Raw genomic sequence first — 17,329 nt, 5'->3', positions numbered from 1 at the left:
GAATATCTTCAAATGAAAACTACACAGAAGCATTCTGTGAAACTTATTTCTGTCAGTGCATTCAGTTAACAGAGCTAAAACATACTTTTGATTGAGCAGTTATGAAACACTCGTTCTGTAGAAAATGCAAGTGCACATTCTGAGCGCTAAGATTGTAATAGAGGAAAAAGTAATATCTCCAAATAAAAACTACACAGAAGCATTCTCTGAAACTCCTTTCTGTTCTCTGCATTCAACTAACAGAGTTTAGCCTTACTTTTGAAGGTGCAGTTCTGAAACACTCTTTGTGTACAAACTGCCAGTGGACATTCGGAGCGCTAAGTGGGTAATAGTCAAAAAAGGAATATCTTCAACTAAATACTACACAGAAGTATTCTGTGAAACTTCTTTCTGTTGTGTGCATTCAACTAAAAGAGGTGAACCTTATTTTGATTGAGCCGTTCTGAAACACTCTTTCTAGAGAAACTGCAATTGGACATTCTGAGCGCTAAGAGGCCTATATTGGTAAAAAGAATAACTTCATATAAACACTACACAGAAGCATTCTGTGAAACTTCTTTCTGATCTGTGCATTCAGCTTACAGAGTTAAACCATACTTTTGATTGAGCAGTTCTGAAACCCTCTTTCTGTAGAAAATGCAACTGGACATTTTGAGCGGTAAGTGTGTAATAGTGGAAAAAGTAATATCTTCAAATATCAACTACACAGAATCATTCTGTGAAACTTCTTTCTGATCTGTGCATTCAGCTAACAGAATTAAACCATACTTTTGATTGAGCAGTTCTGATCACTCTTTCTGTAGAAAATGCAACTGGACATTTGGAGCGCTAAGAGTGTAGTAGTGGAAAAAGGGATATATTCAAATATAAACTACACAGAAGCATTCTGTGAAACTTCTTTCTGTTCTTTGCATTCAACTAACTGAGTTGAACCTTACTTTTGATGCAGCCGTTCTGAAACACTCTTTCTGTAGAAATTGCAATTGGACATTCTGAGCGCTAAGAGGCCTATATTGGGAAAAAGAATATCTTCAAATAAAAACTACACAGAAGCATTCTGTGAAACTTATTTCTGATATGGGCATTCAACTAATAGAGTAAAACCATACTTTTGATTGAGCCGTTCTGAACACTCTTTCTGTAGAAAATGCAAGTGGACATTCGGAGCGCTAAGAGGGTAATACTAGAAAAAGTAATATCTTCAAATATAAACTACACAGAATCATTCTGTGAAACTTCTTTCTGATCTGTGCATTCAGCTAACAGAATTAAACCATACTTTTCATTGAGCAGTTCTGAACACTCTTTCTGTAGAAAATGCAACTGGACATTTGGAGCGCTAAGAGGGTAGTAGTGGAAAAAGGATTATATTCAAATATAAACTACACAGAAGCATTCTGTGAAACTTCTTTCTGATCTGAGCATTCAGCTAACAGAGTTAAACCATACTTTTGACTGAGCAGTTTTGAAACACTCTGTCTGTAGAAAATGCAACTGGACATTCAGAGCGCTAAGTGGGTAATAGTGGAAAAAGGAATATGTTCAAATATAAACTACACAGAAGCATTGTATGAAACATCTTTCTGTTCTGTACATTCAACTAACAGAGTTGAAACTTACTTTTGATTTAGCCGTTCTGAAACACTCTTTCTGTAGAAACTGCAATTGGACATTCTGAGCCCTAAGAGGCCTATATTGGGAAAAATAATATATCCAAATAAAAACTACACAGAAGCATTGTGTGAAACTTATTTCTCATATGTGCGTTCAGCTAACAGAGTTAAACCATACTTTTGATTGCGCAGTTCTGAACCCTCTTTCTGTAGAAAATGCAAGTGGACATTCGGAGCGCTAAGAGGGTAATAGTGGAAAAAGCAATATATTCAAATATAAACTACACAGAAACATTCTGTGAAACTTCTTTCTGTTCTTTGCATTCAACTAACTGAGTTGAACCTTGCTTTTGATTGAGCCGTTCTGGAACACTCTTTCTGTAGAAAATGCAATTGGACATTCTGAGCGCTAAGAGGCCTATATTGGGAAAAAGAATATCTACAAATAAAAACTACAGAGAAGCATTCTGTGAAACTAGTTTCTGTTCTGTGCATTCAACTAAAAGTGTTGAACCTTAGTTTTGATTGAGTCGTTCTGAAACACTCTTTCTGTAGAAAATGCAAGTGGACATTTGGAGCGCTAAGATAGTAATAGTGGAAAAAAGAATATCTCCAAATAAAAACTACACAGAAGCATTCTCTGAAACTCCTTTCTGTTCACTGCATTCAACTAACAGAGCTGAGCCTTACTTTTGAAGGAGCAGTTCTGAAACACTCTTTGTGTAGAAACTGCCAGTGGAAATTCAGAGCGCTAAGAGGGTAATAGTCGAAAAAGGAATATCTTCAACTAAATACTACACAGAAGCATTCTGTGAAACTTCTTTCTGTTCTGTGCATTCAACTAAAAGAGTTGAACCTTAGTTTTGATTGAGCCGTTCTGAAACACTCTTTCTGTAGAAAATGAAAGTGGAGATTCGGAGTGCTAAGAGGGTAATAGTGGAAAAAGGAATATCTTAAAATATAAACTACACAGAATCATTCTGTGAAACTTCTTTCTGATATGTGCATTGAGCTAACAGAGTTAAACCATAGTTTTGATAGAGCAGTTCTGAACACTCTTTCTGTAGAAAATGCAACTGGACATTTGGAGCGCTAAGAGTTTAGTAGTGGAAAAAGGAATATATTCAAATATAAGCTACACAGAAGCATTCTGTGAAACTTCATTCTGATCTGAGCATTCAGCTAACTGTGTTAAACCATACTTTTGATTGAGGAGATTTGAAACACTCTGTGTGTAGAAAATGCAACTGGACATTCGGAGCGCTAAATGGGTAATAATGGAAAAAGGAATATGTTCAAATATAAACTACACAGAAGCATTGTATGAAACTTCTTTCTGTTCTGTGCATCCAGGTAACAGAGTTGAGCCTTACTTTTGATTGAGCCGTTCTGAAACACTCTTTCTGTAGAAACTGCAATTGGACATTCAGAGCGCTAAGAGGCCTATATTGGGAAAAATAATATCTTCAAATAAAAACTACACAGCAGCATTGTGTGAAACTTATTTCTGATATGTGCATTCAGCTAACACAGCTAAACCATACTTTTGATTGCGCAGTTCTGAACACTCTTTCTGTAGAAAATGTAAGTGGACATTCGGAGCGCTAATACGGTAATAGTGGGAAAAGGAATATATGAAATTATAAACTACACAGAAGCATTCTGTGAAACTTCTCTCAGTTCTGTGCATTCAACTAACTGATTTGAACCTTACTTTTGATGGAGCCGTTGTGAAACACGCTTTCTGTAGAAACTGCAATCGGACATTCTGACCGCTAAAAGGCCTATATTGGGAAAAAGAATATCTACAAATAAAAACTACACAGAAGCATTCTGTGAAACTTCTTTCGGATCTGTGCATTGAACTAACAGAGTAAAACCATACTTTTGATTGAGCCGTTCTGAACACTCTTTCTGTAGAAAATGTAAGTGGACATTCAGAGCGCTAAGAGGGTAATAGTTGAAAAAGGAATATATTCAAATAAAAAGTACACAGAAGCATTCTTTGAAACTTCTTTCTGTTCTGTGCATTCAACTAACAGAGTTGAACCTTACTTTTGATTGAGCCGTTCTGAAACACTCTTTCTGTAGAAACTGCAATTGGACTTTCTAAGCGCTAAGAGGCCAACATTGTTAAAAAGCATATCTTCAAATAAAAACTACACAGAAGCATTCTGTGAAACTTATTTCTGATCAGTGCATTCAGTTAACAGAGCTAAACCATACTTTTGATTGAGCAGTTATGAAACACTCGTTCTGTAGAAAATGCAAGTGGACATTCGGAGCGCTAAGATTGTAATAGAGGAAAAGGGAATATCTCCAAATAAAAACTACACAGAAGCATTCTCTGAGACTCCTTTCTGTTCTCTGCATTCAACTAACAGAGTTTAGCCTTACTTTTGAAGGAGCAGTTCTGAAACACTCTTTGTGTAGAAACTGCCAGTGGATATTCGGAGCGCTAAGTGGGTAATAGTAAAAAAGGAATATCTTCAACTAAATACTACACAGAATCATTCTGTGAAACTTATTTCTGATATGTGCATTCAGCTAACAGAGTTAAACCATAGTTTTGATAGAGCAGTTCTGAACACTCTTTCTGTAGAAAATGCAACTGGACATTTTGAGCGCTAAGAGTTTAGTAGTGGAAAAAGGAATATATTCAAATATAAGCTACACAGAAGCATTCTGTGAAACTTCATTCTGATCTCAGCATTCAGCTAACAGAGTTAAAGCATACTTTTGATTGTGGGGATTTGAAACACTCTGTCTGTAGAAAAGGCAACTGGACATTCGGAGCGCTAAGTGGGTAATAATGGAAAAAGGAATATGTTCAAATATAAACTACACAGAAGCATTGTATGAAACTTCCTTCTGTTCTGTGCATTCAAGTAACAGAGTTGAGCCTTACTTTTGATTGAGCCGTTCTGAAACACTCTTTCTGTAGAAACTGCAATTGGACATTCTGAGCGCTAAGAAGCCTATATTGGGAAAAATAGTATCTTCAAATAAAAACTACACAGCAGCATTGTGTGAAACTTATTTCTGATATGTGCATTCAGCTAACAGAGCTAAACCATACTTTTGATTGCGCAGTTCTGAACACTCTTTCTGTAGAAAATGCAAGTGGACATTCGGAGCGCTAATACGGTAATAGTGGGAAAAGGAATATATGAAATTATAAACTACACAGAAGCATTCTGTGAAACTTCTTTCAGTTCTGTGCATTCAACTAACTGATTTGAACCTTACTTTTGATGGAGCCGTTGTGAAACACTCTTTCTGTAGAAACTGCAAACGGACATTCTGACCGCTAAAAGTCCTATATTGGGAAAAAGAATATCTACAAATAAAAACTACACAGAAGCATTCTGTGAAACTTCTTTCGGATCTGTGCATTGAACTAACAGAGTAAAACCATATTTTGATGGAGCCGTTCTGAAACACTCTTTCTGTAGAAACTGCAATTGGACTTTCTAAGCGCTAAGAGGCCTACATTGTTAAAAAGCATATCTTCAAATAAAAACTACACAGAAGCATTCTGTGAAACTTATTTCTGATCAGTGCATTCAGTTAACAGATCTAAACCATACTTTTGATTGAGCAGTTATGAAACACTCGTTCTGTAGAAAATGCAAGTGGACATTCGGAGCGCTAAGATTGTAATAGAGGAAAAGGGAATATCTCCAAATAAAAACTACACAGAAGCATTCTCTGAGACTCCTTTCTGTTCTCTGCATTCAACTAACAGAGTTTAGCCTTACTTTTGAAGGAGCAGTTCTGAAACACTCTTTGTGTAGAAACTGCCAGTGGACATTCGGAGCGCTAAGTGGGTAATAGTCAAAAAAGGAATATCTTCAACTAAATACTACACAGAAGCATTCTGTGAAACTTCTTTCTGTTCTGTGCATTCAAATAAAAGAGGTGAACCTTATTTTTATTGAGCCGTTCTGAAACACTCTTTCTATAGAAACTGCAATTGGACATTCTGAGCGCTAAGAGGCCTATATTGGTAAAAAGAATATCTTCATGTAAACACTACACAGAAGCATTCTGTGAAACTTCTTTCTGATCTCCGCATTCAACTAACAGAGTTAAGCCATACTTTTGATTGAGCAGTTCTGAAACACTCTTTCTGTAGAAAATGCAACTGGACATTTGGAGCGCTAAGTGGGTAATAGTGGAAAAAGTAATATCTTCAAATATCAACTACACAGAATCATTCTGTGAAACTTCTTTCTGATCTGTGCATTCAGCTAACAGAATTAAACCATACTTTTGATTGAGCAGCTCTGAACACTCTTTCTGTAGAAAATGCAACTGGACATTTGGAGCGCTAAGAGGGTAGTAGTGGAAAAAGGGATATATTCAAATACAAACTACACAGAAGCATTCTGTGAAACTTCTTTCTGTTCTTTGCATTCAACTAACTGAGTTGAACCTTACTTTTGATGCAGCCGTTCTGAAACACTCTTTCTGTAGAAACTGCAATTGGACATTCTGAGCGCTAAGAGGCCTATATTGGGAAAAAGAATATCTTCATATAAAAACTACACAGAAGCATTCTGTTAAACTTATTTCTGATATTGGCATTCAGCTAATAGAGTTAAACCACAGTTTGATTGAGCAGCTCTGAACACTCTTTCTGTAGAAAATGCAAGTGGACATTCGGAGCGCTAAGAGGGTAATAGTGGAAAAAGGAATATATTCAAATATAAACTACACAGAAGCATTCTGTGAAACTTCTTTCTGTTCTGTGCATTCAACTAAAAGAGTTGAACCTTACTTTTGATTGAGCAGTTCTGAAACACTCTTTCAGTAGATAATGCAACTGGACATTTGGAGCGCTAAGTGGGTAATAGTGGAAAAAGGAATATCTTCAAATATAAACTACACAGAAGCATTGTATGAAACTTCTTTCTGTTCTGTGCATTGAACTAACACTATTGAACCTTATTTTTGATTGAACAGTTCTGTAACACTCTTTCTGTAGATACTGCAATTGGACATTCAGAGCGCTAAGTGGCCTATATTGGGAAAAAGAATTTCTTCAAATAAAAACTACACAGAAGCATTCTGTGAAACTTCTTTCTGATCTGTTCATACAGCTAACAGAGTTAAACCATTCTTTTGATTGAGCAGTTCTGACCACTCTTTCTGTCGAAAATGCAAGTGGACATTCGGAGCGCTAAGATTGTAATAGTGGAAAATGGAATATCTCCAAATAAAAACTACACAGAAGCATTCTCTGAAACTCCTTTCTGTTCTCTGCATTCAACTAACAGAGCTGAGCCTTACTTTTGAAGTAGCAGTTCTGAAACACTCTTTGTGTAGAAACTGCCAGTGGACATTCGGAGCGCTAAGACGGTAATAGTCGAAAAAGGAATATCTTCAACTAAATACTACACTGAAGCATTCTGTGAAACTTCTTTCTGTTCTGTGCATTCAACTAAAAGAGTTGAACCTTAGTTTTGATTGAGCCGTTCTGAAACACTCTTTCTGTAGAAAATGCAAGTGGAGATTCGGAGCGCTAAGAGGGTAATAGTGGAAAAAGTAATATCTTCAAATATCAACTACACAGAATCATTCTGTGAAACTTCTTTCTGATCTGTGCATTCAGCTAACAGAGTTAAACCATACTTTTGATTGAGCAGTTCTGAACACTCTTTCTGTAGAAAATGCAACTGGACATTTGGAGCGCTAAGAGGGTAGTAGTGGAAAAAGGAATATATTCAAATATAAACTACACAGAAGCATTCTGTGAAACTTCTTTCTGATCTGAGCATTGAGCTAACAGAGTTAAACCATACTTTTGATTAAGCAGTTTTGAAACACTCTGTCTGTAGAAAATGCAACTGGACATTCGGAGTGCTAAGTGGGTAACAGTGGAAAAAGGAATATGTTCAAATATAAACTACACAGAAGCATTGTATGAAACTTCTTTCTGTTCTGTGCATTCAACTAACAGTGTTGAACCTTACTTTTGATTGAGCCGTTCTGAAACACTCTTTCTGTAGAAACTGCAATTGGACATTCTGAGCGCTAAGAGGCCTATATTGGGAAAAATAATATCTTCAAATAAAAACTACACAGAAGCATTGTGTGAAACTTATTTCTGATATGTGCATTCAGCTAACAGAATTAAACCATACTTTTGATTGCGCAGTTCTGAACACTCTTTCTGTAGAAAATGCAAGTGGACATTCGGAGCGCTAAGAGGGTAATAGTGAAAAAGGAATGTATTCAAATCTAAACTACACAGAAGCATTCTGTGAAACTTCGTTCTGTTCTTTGCATTCAACTAAAAGAGTTGAACTATATTTTTGTTTGAGCCTTTCTGAAACACTCTTCCTGTAGAAACATTCAGGCTGTAGATATCACCAGTGTACCTTGCCTTCCTGGTAATAATGACATAATCTTTCTTCCTCCCCTGGCCACTCTCAGCCTTGGAAGTTACTGGCTAGTGGATAGTAGATACTGGATGAGCCATCACACGGTGGCCCTGGCACAGAAAGCCTGGGTGACACGGCTCCACACAGCATAATTCAGACGGGCTGTGGGAAATATCATGTGGGGAAGCAATGTCGTTTCAACAAAGAACTCAGCAGGATAAATACGACCAATCTCATGTCTCACAAATGATCACTTGTGTCTGAATGTCTTCCATTTCTGTTCGTATTCATGCCTTATGGGTTAAGTCTCATCCCCAAGTATGTTTCTAGTGAATATGAAAGACCCTATTGTCACATATTTCTTTCTTTATATGCAACTACCACCATTTCATTAACTTTTGCTTAAAGGAACAATTTTTAAAAGTAATCTGACATGTTACTTTACCATTTTTTGATCAATTTATTTTGTGTCTTCTTTACATATATTTTGAAGGGCCATATCTGAAACAGAACTTTCCTTTTTCATTAAAAAACTAGCATATGTGGGCTATGTGCCTTTATATTCATTTTATTGACTATTTTACAATGAACAGTCTTATATTTTACTTTATACTAATTCCTCCAGATTAATGACAAGTATTTAACCTAACATATTGATCCGTCTCACTTAATATTAGTTTAACTTCAATTAATTCCTTCCTTTTTACTCATAATCAACATTTTTCCTGATGAGAAATTAAGAAAGAAGATATGTTTGGCACCTCTGTCCATATCTTTGCCCATTTCTTACTCCTCTAAGAAGGCAAGAGATTCTAATCTGATTACACATTACCAATTAATTGGGCCACATTTACTTGTGGGCCATCTGGCTGAATATTTTTTAATCATGAGCAAACCATGGTGCTCTTCTTCTCTCTTGCCCCTGCCTTAACGCAGTAAGGCATTTTCCTTGGCTTATTTCCTTCTCATTGCAGCAGAGTTGAAATGTGAGACGGGGTGTAGCTTCTCCTAACCCCTGGCACATCATCTGATGGAACTGAAGAGTGAGAAATGACCTCCACGGACCTGGAGCCTCAGCTTCAGGTCTCCACCGAGATGCCACATTGGAGGCAAGCTCAACGCAATGCCTTTATTAGAAACGTTTTTAAAAGGGAACCCGTATTCACGTTTGTCAGGACACTGCTTATCTCTCTAGTTGAACCCGTATAACTTACTTTATAAGATGGTAAGATACAAAGACTCTTAATCTTCCATCTACCAGGACTCTTGACATAAATTGAAAGCTCACTTATAACAGCTCTAGCATCCCAAGTGCCTTTGACTACACTCCAATTTAACTTATTGTTCAGTTTTTATATAAATGTCTTCCTTATATTGTGCTTAATTTTCTTATTAATTTAACATTTTCAGAAGAATACTCATTCTGAGAAGTTCACAAATCAGTTAGGCTTAAGTTTTTAAATAAATGTTTTAAAAATATTAAAGGCACACGTATGAAACAATGATACTAGACTTAATTATGGAGAGCAGCCTCCCCTACAAATTTCAGCCACAACACAAGAGCAGTAAGCAGATCAGTCCCCTCACCTTCATTCCAACATTTCAAGTGACTGGGGAAAGAATAGGGACAAAATAAAATAAATCAAAATAAAGGTTTCTTGTGGAACACTGAAAAATTATTATGTGCTAAAGTGTAAGAATGCTTTATATCCATCCCATCGTTTGTCCTGGGAGGTACTTTCTATTATTGATTTCATTTGACAAATGAGGAAACAGAGGTCTGAATAGGTAGAGAAACAATTGTCAACTTTCTACTTCTTAGTATAACTTTACTACCTCTGAGGCCTGCCTGCATTCCTGCACTGGGGTTTCATGGACATTGCTCGAGACCACTGGCCCTATGTCTGTCATCTTTTATGTTTCATTTATAAACACCCTCAGCTCTTGATCTGTGAGGGTCTTAATAAATAGAGCTGTATTAAATTTTTGCGCTTTAAAAATAATATATGATATTAAGAAATAGTATTTCTGATAACAGCTTAAGCCATAATATGAAGTGTGCTGATACAAGAGGAGTTTGTAGGTCTTAAAAAAAAAAACAAAAAAAAAAACTAAGCTTTAATTTAGTACAAGTTTCTGACTTTCCTGCTAAAATTTATCTAGGAGTATATATAAAGAAAAGGCCTTATTGAATAAACTGGTAAATGCATCTCTCAAGTTTTATTTTATATTCAACATAATATGAAGTAAAAATAAAAATAAAATACAACTAAGAAATATAGCATTGGCTACTTTTCGAAACATTTCTCCACAAAATAGGGGGTAAAATATGAAAAAGTTTTGACACAATGTTTTGAGTCTCTATTTATTTATAACCTAAAGGAAATAAGAATTTGATATGCCTCAAGGAAAAAAAATCCAACGAAGAGTTATTTTGTGGGGGAAAGAAAGCCTACTATCCAGCCTCAGAGATTAGATTTAAAAGCCAAAGAAAACTTTGTTAGATTATAGTGTGACAGAGCAAACCAATCTTTAAATCTACCAAAACACTTCTAGAATGCTAGAACACAGTATGTGTGAGAAAATAACAAGTGTTTTGAGAAACATCATTTTTTAATGTCCTAAACCACTGACTTACAACATATGAAAAGATGTGGCATGACACGAATTTGAGAATATATACTGTAGAACAGCTATTAACAAGCTTTTCTTGGTACTGAAGTGTGTTCCACAAAACAGTTTTTACTCTTACATGAAGAAGACAGTGAACCAAAGTAAATTAAACTACCAGAAACAGGTGTTAGCTTGACATTAAGAACCCACAAATCTACATTTGTTTCCATTCCTAAAAATCAGCTTTCAATTAATAATAATATAATCATTAAAAAATATATATTTTTAAAGCGTCTGTTTACTTTCCTTAACTTGTAAATCACTACTGGTGTTTCCAACTCTCTTAGTGAATTTAAATGACAATATCATTCCTTAATTTTTCTATGACCTGAAAACGTCCGATTAGAAAATGAGCAAATTGCTCACAATGCTGATAAAAATCAAAGTAAAAGCTTGTATTTAAGAACATCAGTCTCTACTAAAACGAGAAATACCTAAAAATACGAATATATCCGAAATGTCGCAAAGCACATAAACCAGGTTGAAATAAAAATTTGAATGGGCAATTATGTAACATAAAGCCAGATAACCCAACCAGTTCATACATTTTATACTCAATATAGGATATTATAAATTAGATAGTTACTGATGAGATAATAGCTTTTATAGTTAACTCTGTAGTAATTAAGCAGGATGGCAAGGCAGCAAAGAGGTCAAATTAATTTCTGAGTTCTTCCATTTATCTTTAGAAATGATAGGGAAAATTCTAACTCCAAAAGTGTTTTGTGGGAATCTAAAGAACAGTTTTGACAAAGAGGGGGTCTCAAGAAAGCATTTATGATTAAGCAACCTGACATAAACAGTAACTGCAAATTATTAGAACCAGTTGATGTTTATCTAAATGGATAAATCATTCATCTGAATAATTATCAACCCAGACAAACTATAGGCCCTGAAATTGCAATTATGAAAGAGAACCAATCAAATGTTAAGACCAAATTTAAAATTTTAGCAATGGTAGAAACTATGAATCATAAAATGCTACCTTTGACTCAAGAAATGCAACCCTTGGTTAGACAGCATATTAAAAACTAGATGGCTAATGAGGTATTTGTATGGTTTCTTTTTATACTTGTTTTTGTGACATTAAGAATCTCAAAGAATCACAAATTCAAATAAAGCAATAGGCCTCTTCTCTCTGAGTTTAGCTTAGACCTTCCCTTACCTAACACGTCTGAACGTGTTCTTTGTTCTTGAACAAGATTTCGCCATTAAAACTCACACAGAAAGAACTTGGCAAGACTTTACTAAACAAAGTTTAGGATGTTTCTAATTTTCATTAAAAAATAGTGTAGGAATTTTAATGAGATTACATAATTTCTAAGTCAGTTATTTAAGACCCACCAAATTACAATAATTTATTTCTTTCAGGAAAAAAAAAAAACTAGCCATCAGCCTGCTGTCCGGCTTCATCAGCTCTAGACGCAAACAGGAAACTAAGGCAATATTCCATTGAGAGCTGATGGTGGTTTATACCAAGTAGTGTCAGTGCAAATTACCTCAACAGGCATTCAGTTTAAAAGTAGACTTGCAGGATTTCCTGATGGATTGAATCTGGGAAAACTAGAAATAGCAGGTAAGGATAACTTCATAGAGTTTGGTTTAAATTATCGAAGAATAAAACTGTCATTTATTGAGCTGGCCAAGTTGCGGCAGAACCAGGTTTAGGGAGAAAATCAGAGGGTCAATTTTGCAAATAATAACCTTGAGTTACTTATTAGATTTCAAGAAGTGATATCAACTAGGTGGCTCAATGTACAATTCTAGAGTTCTACAGCACAATGAAGGCTGGGGATTAAACACTTGAAAATCGGCAGTATACGCATAGGAGTTAAAGCATGACACCATCTGAGATAAAAAAGAAAATGCATTTAAATAAAGTAAATAAATGCCAGAATCATCCCTTCTGTGCTGTAACTGAGAAATCAGGAAGATGGTGGTGAACGAAGGAACGCAGGAAGCAGCAGCTGTAACAAGGTGAATGGAACTGACAATACTGTGACCTGGAACCCAGGTGACAAACATGTTTCAAGGAGAAGTCAGTGATTACCTGTGTCAAATTCTGTGAAAAGGACTAAAAGTTGAAGAATATGGAGATCAATGTTGTCCTTGGCAACAACAAATTTTGGACAGTAGAAAAGGAGAAGGCAGATTGGGGTGGAATCTTTAAAAACCAAGATGAAAGGATTTGGGTATAATGGGTGCATGGAGTTTTGCTCTGAGGATCAGAGAACGGAGGCAGTATCTTGAGAGATTTGTAGAATGTGGAAAGGTATTTTAAAATAAGAATAATTGTAGCATGTTTGCATATGAAGAATATTATTAATTAGCAAGAGGAGAATTGATGATGCAGAAGAAAGGGAAAAGTTGGGGGAATGATGTTCCTGCATTAGGTGAGAGGTGACAGTGTCTGGCACACAGGTAGAAGGCTTAGCATTTCCTATGAACACACTGTGGCCTCTTAGGGCACCTTCTCCATGGCACCCACAGTGACAGTTTCTCGTATTAAACCAGACCATAAGGTATGGCTGGTTACAAACTCCTCAGTGGCTTTCCATCTCATTCAAAGTAAAAGCCTGAGGTGTTACGGAGGCCTACAAGGAACTATGTAATTTGGCTCCATTACCCCGCTGTCCCCTTCTGCTCTCACTGTCCTTTTGCTGACTACAGCCCAGTCAGACAGAACTCCTTACCCTCCCTCAAACACACCAGACACCTGCACGCCTCTGTACCTGCAAAGTCTGTGCTCTTAACAACTAGGCTATTCTGCAGGGCTTGCCTTCTCTTTTCATTTGTGCCTTTGCTCACATTTCACCTGCTTAATGAAGTCTTTCCTGACCTTGTAACCCTCCACCCTCCACGTGTACTTCTTCTCCTTAGCACTCACCAATACACGACATATTAAGAGTTTTAAATATTTTCTTTGATAATTGTCTTACCACTTTAGATTTTAAGAGAACACAAATTTTTACCCGTCGTTCACTGCTATATATCCAGCAGCTAAATTACTATCCATCACATATTACATGTTCAGTAAGTTTGCCAGATAAATGAATAAAATGATATTTTAGGGCTTAACCTCAAATTTTTACTACTTTGCATAAAAATCCTAAAACAACAATGTTTAAACTATATGCAATCATGTACACTAGAGGGTATTGTAGTTTTCAGTGAGATTTCTCGTAAGACTAGAAGGCAAAAATAAATACTGGTAACTAGAGCACTGGTGAAAGTTTACAAAATAAATACATTTCCTACTTTGTAATTGGAAGAAACCAGGCCCTCTCGCAAAGGTTTTTGATATGACACCAAGTACAGATAAATGCTACAGGATAATAATAATATAAAAAAGATTCTTTTTCTACTTAATTGTGCGGAGCCTGATATATTTATGGATCTTTAGGTAAACAATAGTTTTTTTTAAAAAAAACATTTCCAAGGCTCTGGTATCTATTGTAAAGAAAAGCAGTGAATCGCAGGAATTCTGTAAACTATTTGACTAAATTTGGCTGCCAATCTCTACCATGTTTTCCAAACATTTGTTCAGAAAGATTCCTCTTAGTCCCTGTTACTAGTATACACAATAGCTGTTATTTGCTGATTATTATGCAGATATTGTCCTCCTTTGATCTTGATATACAATAATTAATCATACAACAGATGTGAGCTGTGTTGTATTCTTTATTATCCCCATTTTTAACAGAAGGGAACTGGGGCTTAGAAAAATCAGATAACTGGCCTGTGATCACATTTCTGATTTGTGTCTAATCTGGGATTCAAACCAAAAAAGCCGACTCCAGAATTCACAACCTGAACCACTTTGCTCAGCTATTGCCTCGGGCTTCCTGTGTCAGCCACACAACCTCAGGAACCCTACAGTCATCGAGCTGGAGACTCGTATTTGTCCATGGAAAGTGTCTTTGTTTCGAAAGAGCTAATAAAGAATTCACATTAAGGCAAAAGACAATTGAAAAGAAATTGCTGGCTTCAAACACGCAGCCAAGAAGATAACACCCGGATTCCAAAAGATTCTGATGCAATCTAAGCTAACTTGATTGATTATATCTATCAGCTTAATTATCTTTTAATATTTATATATTATTTCTTAAATTCTTAAAACTCAACATGAAATTTTAAAGAGAACAGAAAAGAACTTATTATAAAGTACCACTAAGATAAATGTCTGAAAACCTAATTTCTAATTTCATTTCTTTGTCAGTCTAACTGATTGCATTCCTTAACATAGGTGAGCCTATGTTTTTTCACATATAAAATTGGCAGACTAAATCATATTTCTCTATTCCTTTCTTCTCTGTGGATTCTAATATCCTTAAAATAAAGTTTTCTCTTAAATTTATTCTTGCTAATTTGAAAAATGTTCAACAAACATCTCAATTTTTGCAAAGTCTTATTAGACTTATGTCTATTGTATTATTCTTAAGAAAATGGTTCATTATAAAAAATATTTGGTTCCGTAATTTAGTATTTTGTACAACTAAAGAAGTTAACTTATATAAAATATTAGCAAATAATTAAATAATTTTGAGTATTCATTTGCATTATCCATTCTAAGTTATAAATTGGTGTAAGACTACAGATTTAATGCAGAGACTGGATGCTGACTAATCATTTTGATGTAAGCTTACAAAGAATAATTTCAACACTCTCCAAACTGGAATGATTTATTAGCATGTCATGCTATTTATTGTGTGATATGATAAATATAATATGATTCATCATGACATTCTATAAATATTGCAAAGGATTATTAAAGCGATAAAATCCATTGGCAGAAATATAATGAGACCATGTCACATTTGTACGAAAGCTACATGATAAGAGGCTGTTGTAACCTTAGACGGATTTAAAGTGAGAATTCTTAGAACAACAAAGCAAAAGAAAACAATCCTAAATCGTACCTAGGGTTCAATTAAGAGCAGCTGTTGAGAGCAGGGAATAATACAGAAGTACAGAAAGCTTATCATCTGCACTGCCATGGGATGGACAATTTTTCAATACAGGGACTATTCTTTAAATAGTTAATCTAAAATATTTCAGACAAAATTTGGAATAACCACTGCACTGAATCAACATGTCTAAGTAAAACTACAAATGGCAGCATATATGTGAGTGTATATATATATACACATGCTTATATTTAGTTTAAAAATTGGTATGAATGTGAAAACTCATATCAGGCTGTATTTTTAGGCATTTAAAATTTTACTTTGTCAAATAATTTTTATTTCTTCCATAACATTACAAAAATATAACCCTTTGGAGGAAAGGTTATTATAAGGGAAATTTCATTTTCTAAGTAGAGGCTTTTTAGGTTTCTGATGCTTTTACAGACAGAATTTGCCAAAGATTTTGTTTCTTATAGTTCAAAATATGGTTAACTAGTGGCCAACAATCTTTGGCATCGATTTGGAAGTAAGTATTCAACACAACACGATTGTTATGTCTTTACCAATGATTTTTGAATCATATACACAGTGTTTCAAAAGCCGCTTTGCAGTCATCTTCCTTGAGATTGTAAATTGTTCTCGCACATTATTTAAAATATCCTGAGAATAAGCACTAATTACTACTTTACAATTGAGCAAAGAAAAACATATTCTATAATTCTAGGATAAGCAACCACAATGATTGTTGAAAGCACTTTTTTGTGAGGAAATCAAGTTAACTCTGACAACAGAGAGATACGGAGCCTGTGTCTCTCACCACATTAATGAAATCTTTACGGGCTACAAATCTTTCGGTTTCTTACAATAATTTTTATGCTATTATATTTATTAACCACTTTTGCTTCATTTCTTTCTGAAAGTTGTTTCAACTTATCTATTTCCCTATATATGGACAATCTGGAATGCAAATATATATATAATAACAATCTGGAATGCAAATTGATTAATGACTATACATATAATCTTTGTTATACTCCTGTGATAAAGATATACAAGTCAAACACAAACAAACAAAGAAAAAAAACTTACCTTTATTTTATGGCAGCATGGCACATTTGAAATAAAATTGGAAAAGATAGGTATTATTAGGTACATACACCCTTTAAAATATTTAGATCTTTCTCTTTTTTATTTTTAAAATGTTATTTCCAGGAGCATAGATTCAAGCTGCCCTGAATAGACACTTCCTCAAATATCTTAGCTCTATTGTGCTTTTACATTGTATGTATTCTTTCAGGCCCCCAACTTTTATTTTCATTAAAAGAAAATCAGTTTAAAAGACCTGATTCAGATGTACTTATATTTGCTAAAGGAATAAAAGTAATTATTAGAAAATCTTTCTTTCTTTTTAAGGATTGTTAGAGCTAATCATATATTAGCATTCAGATAAATTTCAAATCACCAATAATTTGTCTTTAAATTTGGTCATCAGAGGACCAAACCGTAATTCTCTAATGAGAGTGGAACTACCTAGGAGCTTGGCCCAGAGGACAAGGGTTGTGCTAGTTCCCTGGACTGGTTCACGGCTGAGTCCTCGAATTTGAAGGCAACCATCTATAATGGGAGAGGCCAGAGGATTTGCAGCTGAGCTTCCTCAGCAAAATACTTAACTCCTCATCAGCTGTGTAACCTTCATAATATGTCAGTTTCCTCTTGCTGCATAACAGATTACAACAAAATTAGAAGT

This window comes from Symphalangus syndactylus, chromosome 20 (genome assembly GCF_028878055.3).
Source record: "Symphalangus syndactylus isolate Jambi chromosome 20, NHGRI_mSymSyn1-v2.1_pri, whole genome shotgun sequence".
Classification (NCBI taxonomy): Eukaryota; Metazoa; Chordata; class Mammalia; order Primates; family Hylobatidae; genus Symphalangus; species Symphalangus syndactylus.
The sequence above is the reverse complement of the archived record's forward strand: the minus strand, read 5'-3'. Positions refer to the sequence as shown.